This window comes from Lagopus muta, chromosome 2 (assembly GCF_023343835.1).
Source record: "Lagopus muta isolate bLagMut1 chromosome 2, bLagMut1 primary, whole genome shotgun sequence".
Classification (NCBI taxonomy): Eukaryota; Metazoa; Chordata; class Aves; order Galliformes; family Phasianidae; genus Lagopus; species Lagopus muta.
The window spans coordinates 33638344-33649309 of record NC_064434.1 but is presented as its reverse complement, the minus strand read 5'-3'; positions in this window follow the sequence as shown (position 1 = coordinate 33649309).

Below are 10966 nucleotides of genomic sequence, written 5' to 3'. Positions count from 1 at the left end.
CACTGCCGATGGATGTTGTGTTTGCTTCCACTGCAGATAATTGACTATATACTTCCCACAATGTTTTTATTGTATTTTACAAAGAAGAGTAATAAAAATAGAGGCTATATCACACTCAAAGCAGTGTTTCCATTCCTCAGGCAGTATTTTTCACTAACCCAAAGGAAAACACCTCCCCACCCTTTCCTGGTTACTATGCTTGGTGTATGGTTCGCAGTAAGAAGAAAACCAGATGCCATTCTTAAATGTAAGATGGTAGAAACCAGAAAAGCAGAAATAAAATATCTTAATTCAAAGAAATGTTCCTGGATAGCCCTCGTATTCTTTGAAGTGCAATACAGACACTAATGCTACCAGAAGCATCTGCAGAGGTGCTTTGATGCATCACCAAGAAGACAGCAGTTTGGTAGGACTGTGTGTGTGTGTGATACATGCCACATTAAAAATGTATTCCACTGTCACTGCTACACAAAGATATGTGAGCAAATGCCGTGTAGGCGGTTTTGATAATCCTTCAGATAAGTTTTGCTTCACAAGTGTTAAACAGACCCCAAAACTGTGTTAAGGGGCCCCATCTCAGGCAGAATTACGTGCCAAGTCCATGCAACCCGGTACATCCTTGTGGTGTTAATTAAATAGCATCTTAAGGTGAATATAAAGCAACTCATCTAGGCAGGCATTTATTTCACTTTGCTGTAACTGAATCATAGAATCATAGAATCATAGAGGATACCTTAATTTTCTCAACATTTCAGAAAAAGACCAATTACCTGGGAACTCTGATATTGAGTGGTTTAGCTCCATAGGATGATGATTACTATTATTATTATTGAAAAGAGGGGCCTTGGAAAACAAATTTTAAATCGACTGAAGGCTGGTTAAAAAAAAAAAAAGCTGGTATGTGAGCAAACATCCTCTAGAAATCACAGTGTGCAATCTCAGATGCCTAGAAATGATCTTCCTGGCCTCATGTCCTTGTACTTTGCAGAGAGAACTGTTGCATTAAGCAGAGAAGTGATCCATGGAGGTACCCTTAACTTATGAAGTGTTGGGTAGTATGAGGGCTTTTGTTTGGTAAGTAAATGCTGAACTACTTAAAATACCTAGGTTTGAATATCTGCCATTCTAATCCTTTAACATTCTGATTTCGTTTTTGTTGTTATTTTTTGGAAGATACTCTTAGCAAAGATGAGATGATGCTTAAAAATTTCCAGCCAGATGTGTCTCCAAGCTTTCCCAGAGATGAAGGATATTCAAATATAGTTTGAATCCAACCCATTTTATAGATAAGTTTTGTTTTATAGCTGGCCACAGCTGCGAAGTTTGGATGCAGATCTGTAACTGTTCTAAACTTTGAAGGCCACAGTCTGTGGTTTTGGATTTGAATCTCCAGGGGCTTGTTGCATCAGACTGCCATTCACATCTGTTTCACCAACAGCTCGGTGCAGATCTCCAATACTGGTTTCAGATTCTACAAAGCTGAACATCAGAAATGTCCGTTCTCAAGCACAATGCGGCAGATGAGCAGTGACAGCAGGGCGTTGCAGATCTGCAAGCTAACAACTCTCTCCATGCCACCTGAGGGCCATCGGTGATCCACCACAGAGAAATGGCTGGTGGGTCACAGATTGCTGGCTTCCATTCTACGAAGTATGATGTACGTACTTCCTTCATATTATGTTTCCCTGTAAGCGAACACTGCAGCTTCTCACAGTGACATTACATGATCATGTAGAAGGTGAGAGCATCTGTGTAATTGCAAATGAGATGAGGGCTGGTCCTTGGAGCATTCTCTGAGAGCTTATCCGTGATGAGTGGTTGCTAAGAAACGAGGTAGAAAGTGAATTTACAACACCTCAGCTCAACAGGTGAGTGGCTCTTACATGCAGTCAGCCAGAGGGAAGGTCCTCCTGCTGAAATAAGAGGAAGCCACGCCACAGAAGGGATGCTCCTGCAAAGACAGTGCTGCAAGGCTGAGCTCCTGCCATTTCCCTCTTGTTTGCTCTACAGGCAGATTTCAGCTGCACTTTAACTAATAGCAAGCCACAAACGTCTATCTGTGAGAGTGTTACTGGTTGTCACTGTGGCATGGACTGCCTCACCCACTGCAGTGACAGAGCCACCCATGGTAAACGCCGGACAACTCCTCTGACCTGTTAATAGTTGGCAGAGTATTTGATGACAGTTGCAAGAATCTGATGCACAGCAGTATCCTTTACAGCAGTTTAATCTTTGTCATCAAATCCCCCAGCAGCCATGATTAATAGCAGCACTTGAGCTTGTTTTGAAAGTTGTATATTTGGCAGCTATGAACTTTGATCTATGGTTTCGCTTTAAAGAATCATGACACAAACTTTTCCTGTAATCCTTCCATCTAATTAAACCACACACAAATACTATGTGGGGAAATATGATGCTATTGATATAAGCTGTGTGTTTATTACAATATTTTAGGCACTTTATTAAAGTGGATAGTTGTTCCCAGCAAGATAATAGATAAGGTCCCTAAAAACAATAACATTGTCCAGTATGAGTATATGAGAGAATTTCCCAAGGCCAAATTTGATTAGAAAATTTCTTTGTTGATTAATACTGTGCCCTTGAACCCAGTAAGGGCTCAGATGTTTTAACCTGAGCTAAAATTACTAGCATTTAATGAACCCAGCCTACTGGTGTGTACTTTTTTACAAAATGTTTGCCTTTGTTTCAGACAGTCATAAGACTTCAATGGCTAATGTGATAGTGTTTGTCTTCCAATAGTAGGCTGTTCAATTTCCAATTTAATGGAAACATTTTCAAAGAGCCAAGAAAATGTATGTTTGCATAAATATGTAAAACCATGAATCTACCTTCTTCTTATAGCTGGATCAGCTATAAGCCAGACATTTCTTGCTGTTGTGTCGTGAAATTCCAGTCAGGTAGATAAAGCTCATCTTTTCAAGCCAAGAATATGAGTTCTGGATCAGAGTCTGAGCAGAGATTTTTCTGGGATTGAGGTGGAGGTCTCCAGAATCCACACTGAGTTGACATTGTGCATTGCATCTCCTCAACCTTGGAGTTTGTGCAGAAGAGAGTTCTTTCCTCTACTGTAGGCCATGCAGGCTTTGAGCAGCAGTTTTAAGGAGCTGGTGCAGAGCTCTGCAGTTTCTCCTAATTGACCCAGGTGTGATCTGGGTATCATAAAACAAAGATAATGGAGTTGTAAATCAACAGCTTGAGGTTCCTGCTGCTGCCAGGTCCACCAGTGTTTATATTTGCTGATCACCATCTTTTCCCTGTTTTCTGAGTGGATTTCCAGCCAACTGGCTTTTGCCTAAAATCTGACTTCTGTCAGTACTGGTTAAGCCTGGTGACCATGGTTTCTGGAAAGGAGGCAAAATATTGCATGTAATAATTTTCCCAAATTGCCTCACAAATTTCCAAACTTCGTGTAAAAGTAGGGCTGGTGTAGCAACATGAATGATCCCTTAGGGAACTCACAGTTCGGCACCCTCAAGCAAAAGGAGTCGATGCCCATAGCCACTCTCTGGACTTGATCATAAACGAATAACTGCCCTAATGCAATTCCATTTCCTTGTGCCAGGTTCTTTGCTCTTCGTACTGATCCCCTGTGACCTGCTATGTCCAAGACTGACCAGAATTAGCAGGACATTTGGCATGTGTCCGTTGTCATGAGGAAGGTTGAGTCAGTGGCCAAAAATGGCCTTGACCTGACCTGCTACTGAATGACTGGATGCAAGTTACTTGAGCAATCACCCTCTCTCTAGTGTAGAGCAATGTACAAAACCTGTTCAGGGATCCTGAAATCCCGCCTGCATCTGCATAACCGGGGCTTTGAGTGACAGTAATTGGCTGGGCAGAGTGAAGGTGTCACATTATTCTCAACCAGCTTCAAAGTCTTGTGGGTGGATATAGGGTCGAAATGCATTTCATATACAACTGGAATAAAGTTTTGTGTAAAGACCTTATAAAACCTCATAAGAACTTTTTACTAGAACAGAGGCCTCCTATTTTCTTATTGAACTCAATGGGAATTTTGCTACTGACTTCAAAGAAAGTTGAAAAGAGTCACGAGGTCTTGATTTCCACTAATACATGTGTGATTCTGCACACCAAATTTGCATCTGGAGGGGACTGTTTTAGTTGTTCTTTGTTGCTGTAGTTGTTGGGGTTTTTTTGCTACTTGAGAGTTTCTGTAAGCACAAGATCTGGTACATGTAAATTGTCTGCACATATGAGCAAATAAAGCTTGTTTCTTTGGAGAAAAATCACCCATATACTACACATTGCACACATGCTTTGAGAAAAAAATGGATTCATTAAACTATCTCATCTAAGAGGCATCCTACTCCCAGGAGATCAAAATATTTCCTAAGCACATAGTGGCTGGTGAAGCAGATTCTGTTCTTATCTCTATCAACAGCATAAAACCAAATCAAATATAAATGAATCCTTTTCAGGTCTTTTCAGAGACTGTAAAATTGAAGGCTTCAGCTTCTGTTTTATAAACAGTAGTAGAGCAGCATAGAGAAGAGATTTAAGAATTCAAACAGTTGTCAGAATGGTTTAAAACTTACTTTGACTCACACCGCTTTTGAGTGCAGATTTGTCCATTCCTTTTCTGCAGCAGTTTGAAAATAATTAGTTTTATCGAATACACCATATCTAACACTACATTAGATAAGAGGGCTTCTTACAGAGCAGCACGAGTTAAAACTTTGATGTTTCAGAAATAGGCATGAAGCTGTAGGCTGGGAGCACAATTTGAAAAATAGTGACTCCCTACGAATAGGAGAGTGGCCCTGCAAATGCCTATTAATTCTGTACAAAATTGGTACACCCTAGAGATTCCTAAGGACCCAAGTACAGTTAGACTGAGCTCATCTCCCTGTCATTAATGACACGCTCTGTCTTCTTTACTGTTGACTGAGACCTTGCTGCTGAGAACTTTCCTTGAGGAACAATTTCCCAAACATCAGATCTTCGTGCTAGGGATAACTCTTGCATTGCGTGCTTCAATATTTATCATCCTATTCTTGCTAGTTATACATTCTCTGTGAGTCTGGGTAATTTCACTATTTTCTAGATTTTTATGTACTCCAGATATCAGAAACCATTATCTGAACCTTCCTCAGTGATCCTGTTGCCAAATCTTATGCATTTAATTCCTTCAACTTTCCCTTGAGGGATGATGCCAAAGAGCCCAGATGAAGGGTTGGGGCTGTATCTGTATCTCTGAGTAATGGTAGAGCACAAAGCAGAGAGAAGAAAACTGCTCTGCATGCACTTTTCCTGATGCATGATTCTTTCTATGCTATGCAAAGGTTGGGAACAGAGCAGAAGATTGCTGAAGCTTCATAGAAGGTTAGTTTAAATTGGTGAGAATTCAGGGAGTTGTAAGACGTAGTAGGTAGGAGGAGACTGTAGAGAGTAGTTAGTAGGGAGGTTTGGTGAAAAGCATTTGGGTAGTCCCATAAAGTATCAACACCTGATTGCTTATGGAATAAAACCAGTTTTCTAAGCTGACTGATGTTTCTGTCTCCTTCTCGAAGAATATATACTTAGGAGTTCACACTCTGAAACTAAGCCAGCCAACTTTCCAGAATAGGTTTAATATCTTTTGTTGTATTTGAGGTCAGAGGGCTTTGCTGCAGCTGCAGCTGAGCCAAATAATCTGGACTTGCTGCAGAAGTTACTAGTCAGAGCTCTGATTTGTGTCAGGTGTAGGTTTAAACCAGATGTGACAGGGATAGTTTCTGGTGTTGAAAGCTAAGGAAGGTGTCCCACACTTCCTGGGAGATTAGCCTTGGGCAGTCTATCCGAAGAAAGTAGCTTTAAAAGGCAGACAATAAAAAAGTGACATTGGGAACAGAGATATAATTCATCCAATAAACAGTAACATCCAATAGGATGGCTGCAGTGGTACCTAGTGTTGATTTCTTTATGCTTTCTGGAAGACTTGCTTTATGTTCAGGATTAGCTTTTCAACATCTAGTGCTGATAAAGGCTTTTGAAAGGATGTAGGTAGCAAGCCGTGAGATAAAGGAACAGAGTAGTTAGCAGATCTCTTTTTGTTAAAGCTATCATAGCTGCCAAACCAGAGAAGGACTGGCGACAGGCATAAACCTGATTTGGAGATCCACATCTCTTAAAGGATGGAGTCCACAAGGAATCCTTTTTAGTCAAGAGGATATGAGTAGATTGAAGGGATATCTGCGCATGTAAGTCACTGATACAAGCAGAGTGGAGCTGATGGGGTGACAGCTGTGCTGGGTTTGCCTACCATTGTGGTCTGCAACCCTTGGTGCACAGTGAACAGGTAAGGCCTTGGTGCTGGTTTACACCACCCATTCTGACCCAGTAGGCAGATGTTCTAGCCATAGTGTTCCACACTGTTTAATCACAGGGGTTTATGCTCACGGGTCCTGATCGGATCTCATAGCTTCTCACTTTGCACTGACAGCAGTGTTTCAGTGTACAGTAGTCAGCAACTGAGAATATGCTGACAGACAGGTTAATTGTGATAATTAACAGCAATTTTCTCACCTTGATTAAGTCAGATTCTTTTCTACTCTAAGCTGTTCAGGCCACTTGCCTTTCACTGAGGGTCCAGTACTGCGCCCTGTTTCCTTAAGTGTCAACAAAAACAAGTGTGTGAAATACCTATGTGTTATCGTCTGCTCCTTGGAAACTCAAAATACACTCTACAGATGCAAGAGTGCAGCACAGCTCTCTTCAATAAGCAAAACGACAACACATGTATTTAAATATCAGCGCCTGAATGGAGTCTGCTTCTTTTCCCACACCTCTGTAAAATCAAAGTTTGAAACCCTGTAGGAGCTCTTTTAAAATATCCTGGCTTCCTTGCTGCAGACCATATGTTGTTTCAAAAACCAGGGCTGCAAACTCAAATAATTGCATGACTTGCACTCTATCACTGCAGACTGTGCTCCACTGGCTTCAGCTGGCACGGTTTGGTAGCTGTTACAGATGCCACAAGTCAATGCTTTGAAGTTTGCACATTTAAAAAAAAAAAAAAAAAAAAAAAGGATGGAGGAGGGGAGAAAAGGGGGAAAAGAAAGCTTTCAAAAGATTTGCCTGAATTTCTGCTATGAGTAAGTCGACATTTTGCAACATCTGTCATAGTCCTTGCCCTGTCATAGCCCTTTAGCTTCCTCCCTCTGATCCTGCTCGTGTTTTCCATGCTTACACTGGAGCAGCTGTGGGCTCCTGCCTTGACTGAGGTGCAGTGGGGAAAACAGAGAAGCCCCAAGATGCTGTCTTGCTCCAGGGAGCAAATTATCATCAATGCTTTGCAAAAGCCTGTCTCTGTGAAAGGGACTGAGGTCCTCCTGAGGAGACTATGGGGCCCCAAATGTTGGATATTAGGATATTTAGATATCAGGAAAAGTTTCTTCTCTGAAGGAGCGGTGAGGCAGTGTCAGAGGCAGTTGTGGAGTCACTGTCCCTGGAGGTGTTCAAGAACTGTGTAGATGTGGCACTGAGGGACGTGGTTAGTGGCATGGTGGGGGTGGGCTGATGGTTGGATTAGGTGATCTTAGAGATCTTTTCCAACCTTACTGATTCTACAATTTTGTAAAAGCACTTCCTCGCAGTGACCCTTTCTGCTGCTCTGAGCAAAGTGCTGTAGGTGGTTGTGTCCTGCATCAGTGGGTCCTGCCTCCTCTTCTTGCTGTTTGGAGGCCCAGAGCAGTGGGTCCGTATCCTATTCAGGTGTTAGTGTCAAAGAGAATGAGTCTTCCCTGCGCTGTTTCTTTGGTTTTCAATTTTCATCTTCCTAGCTGCAATCTGTATAAACTCATTCAGATGTTAAATGACAGCACTCAGAGCGAAAAGTGCATCCTCAGTGGACTTGCAACCAGCTTGTTTTAGTTTTTGGAAATAAACATTGCCAGCAGAAGACAGCGGTGATACCAGCGATAAGATCGAGCTTTGACTTACAGTACTCCAACAGTGAGGAACAGCACTGGGTCCTTCACTTTGGCAACTGCAGCTGGCTGTTCAGAGAACTCACAGCACAGTATCGTTTTGCAATGCACCACGAACCTGACCGCCAGACCCCTTGGCACACTGCTCACAGGGCTCAGCACATAGTGCTCATGCCTGCAGAGGTGCCCTGACCATCCTCAGGGCTCTGGCTCCCTTCATTCAAGCTCTGTGGAGAATAATTCCACCCAGCTTGTTTTCAGGTCTGAATTTGGGGCTGGAATTCATCACCTTGAAGCTGCTTCCCCCAGTTGAGTGGTGTGCTCAATCGCAGGCATCTGTAAGCCTTGTAATCTATTTCACCCCGCTTGCCTTTCACGGAGAGGACAGGATGAGAAGTGGTCCCACTCCATAAAAGCATGCAACACTGCCTGTAACCCTTTTTAAAGGCCAGTGAAAGGTGTCCTTGAAACTATTAAGAGGAACTATGTGACTACTCTTTACGGTATTATTTAAAGTATCTGCTTCAGCTTCCTTATTCATTTCCAGCATATTTTTGTTTTGTTTTATTTCAATTTGGTAATGATAGCCTGAGCACAGCACTCATATGGTTTAGTCAAAGTGGTGCTACTGAGGGCTTTTTCCCCCCTCTATACTGTTGGTCTGTTTTATAGAACATGGGAAAAGGGTCAGGGCACAGATAATTAAAATGCCAGCACGTGAGCAGGTTTTGTCCACATGTTCCTAAGATCTTCTTGTTCTCGGGTTTGCCATTTCTATGCACCAGGTGTTAAGATCAAGTTATGTTAAAGAAGTTTCATATTAAGAAAATATATTTGATGTGGTATATTATTAAAGTCAGTGTAGCTGGCAGCAGTGCTGTCATCCTACTGAGGTGAAATGGAAAAGTTTGGCATAGAGCTGCACTTTGCAATCTTTTATAATGCAAAGCATTTAGGTTTTGGAAAAATGGCTGCTCTTTGGCAGACACTGTTCTCTTTCCCCTGCTGTCATGAACTGAGAGGGTTTCTAAACCTTTGCCACTTGAAATCCCATTAAGATGAAACTCGCCCCAAACCTGTCAGCCATGTTGCTTTTCTTAATATGCTGTTCATTAATTTCATATCCTCTGTTGCACTAATAAAAATTGGCAAAAAAAAAAGAGGAGGGGAGAGGAGAGGAGAGGAGAGGAAAAAGGAAAGGACATTTAAAAAAATTCTAATTTACAAACTTTTTGTAATTTGTAATTTGTAATTTAAAAACTGCAAAAATTTTAGCTACAGTGAACACAGAAATATATATATTACTTCGATAATTAACATTGTTAATGAAAATTATTGTGAAACCTTGAGATACTGGTGTTCGTGAAAATTAATTGGAATCAGGTTGTATTTTTCATAAAGGATGTGATTGTTTCTTATAGTACTTGCAAAGAGTTCAGATTTAAGTTTCCAAAGCATTTATCCAGGATGCCATAATTAATTAGGAATCAATACAAGAGGAAACATGAATGGAAAAGCAGTTAGTGGTAGAAAGGTGTATTTTTCTCACGTAAAACCCTTGAGCTGAAGCCACCTTTGCTCTCACCCTGCCCTTTTCAGTTATCAGGATGTCTGGAGTGGAGATCAAAGTGCCACACAGAAGTGATGCTTTGGGCAACCAGAGCAAGGGGCTCAGCTGTGGCAGTGTTGCTGTCTTTCCTGTACCTTCCAGAACACCTTTGAGTGCAGAATCCAGGCAGAGTAGGAAGGAATGAGGATGGAAAAATGTAGACATTGAGCAAAATGTGAATGTACCACGCATGCCTGAATATATCATGCCTAGCTCACATCACTTTGTACAATGCAGGATTTAACTAAAAAGGGAAACATGAAGTGAGAGGCCACCATTTGATGAAGACTGGAGTCTGTGCATATACATAGACTTTATTTATATTCTTTATATTCTTCACAGAAATCCACAAGTGGCTGCCCAGTTATTCCTTTATAGCCCACAGCAATCTCGCATTTCTAGGTTTTCATCCATCTTTATTCCCCCAGTGCGTAAACATGGTCAGACAGATTACTTTTTACAAGCACGCCTAACTCTCCCAGAGTTGCAAAGCTTAGGTGTCTGCTCAGATGGAGCATGCAGAAGTGTGCAATTAATTAGGGATGAATCTTACTTAAGATCACCCTGCTAAGGGCTCTGACTCCTCTTTGTGCATATCTTTGTGTACCAGCAAGCATTGTGTGCAACACATGGCAGCCCTTTCTCACTGTAACTCTGCTATGCTGTAACGCTGTTCACAAGGGTGGATAGTGATAGAACAAGGGGGAATGATTTTAAACTGAGGCGAGGGAGGTTTAGGTTAGATATTAGGAGGAAGTTTTTCACACAGAGGGTGGTGACGCACTGGAACAGGTTGCCCAAGGAGGTTGTGGATGCCCCATCCCTGGAGGCATTCAAGGCCGGGCTGGATGTGGCTCTGGGCAGCCTGGTCTGGTGGTTGGTGACCCTGCAAGTAGCAGGGGGGTTGAAACTCGATGATCCTTGTGGTCCTTTTCAACCCAGGACATTCTATGATATGATTCTATGATTATAATTTTTTCAAGTTGTGTTCCTTCCAGCCCTCTGGTTGCTCCTCTGTCACACTTTGCAAGGTGCCACCCATGTGGCTGAGTGACACCAATACCGGTGCTCAGAGCTACAACCTGAAGATGAGAAACCTTCTATTTCTTCCTCAAGCAATTCTGAAATAATTTTCTCTCAGAGCTGGAAGTGCACAAGCATCTGCTCAGAAGTGGAAAACCTGAATATTTTGAACATCAACTGAGAGTTAATTCTTCAAGCACACCTCTGGATAATCATGCTGAGAACAGTACAATCTCAATGCTCAAAAATGAGCTGAGAAGGGCCAACATTTCAGCAAAGTTAAATTCCCTTTCCTTTGAAAAAGAACTCAAAGAGCCTTAATATAACAGAAAATTATGTGTAGGTCTGTCTCTCCTTGCTTTTTTATTTCTCTCTTGTTCAAAGA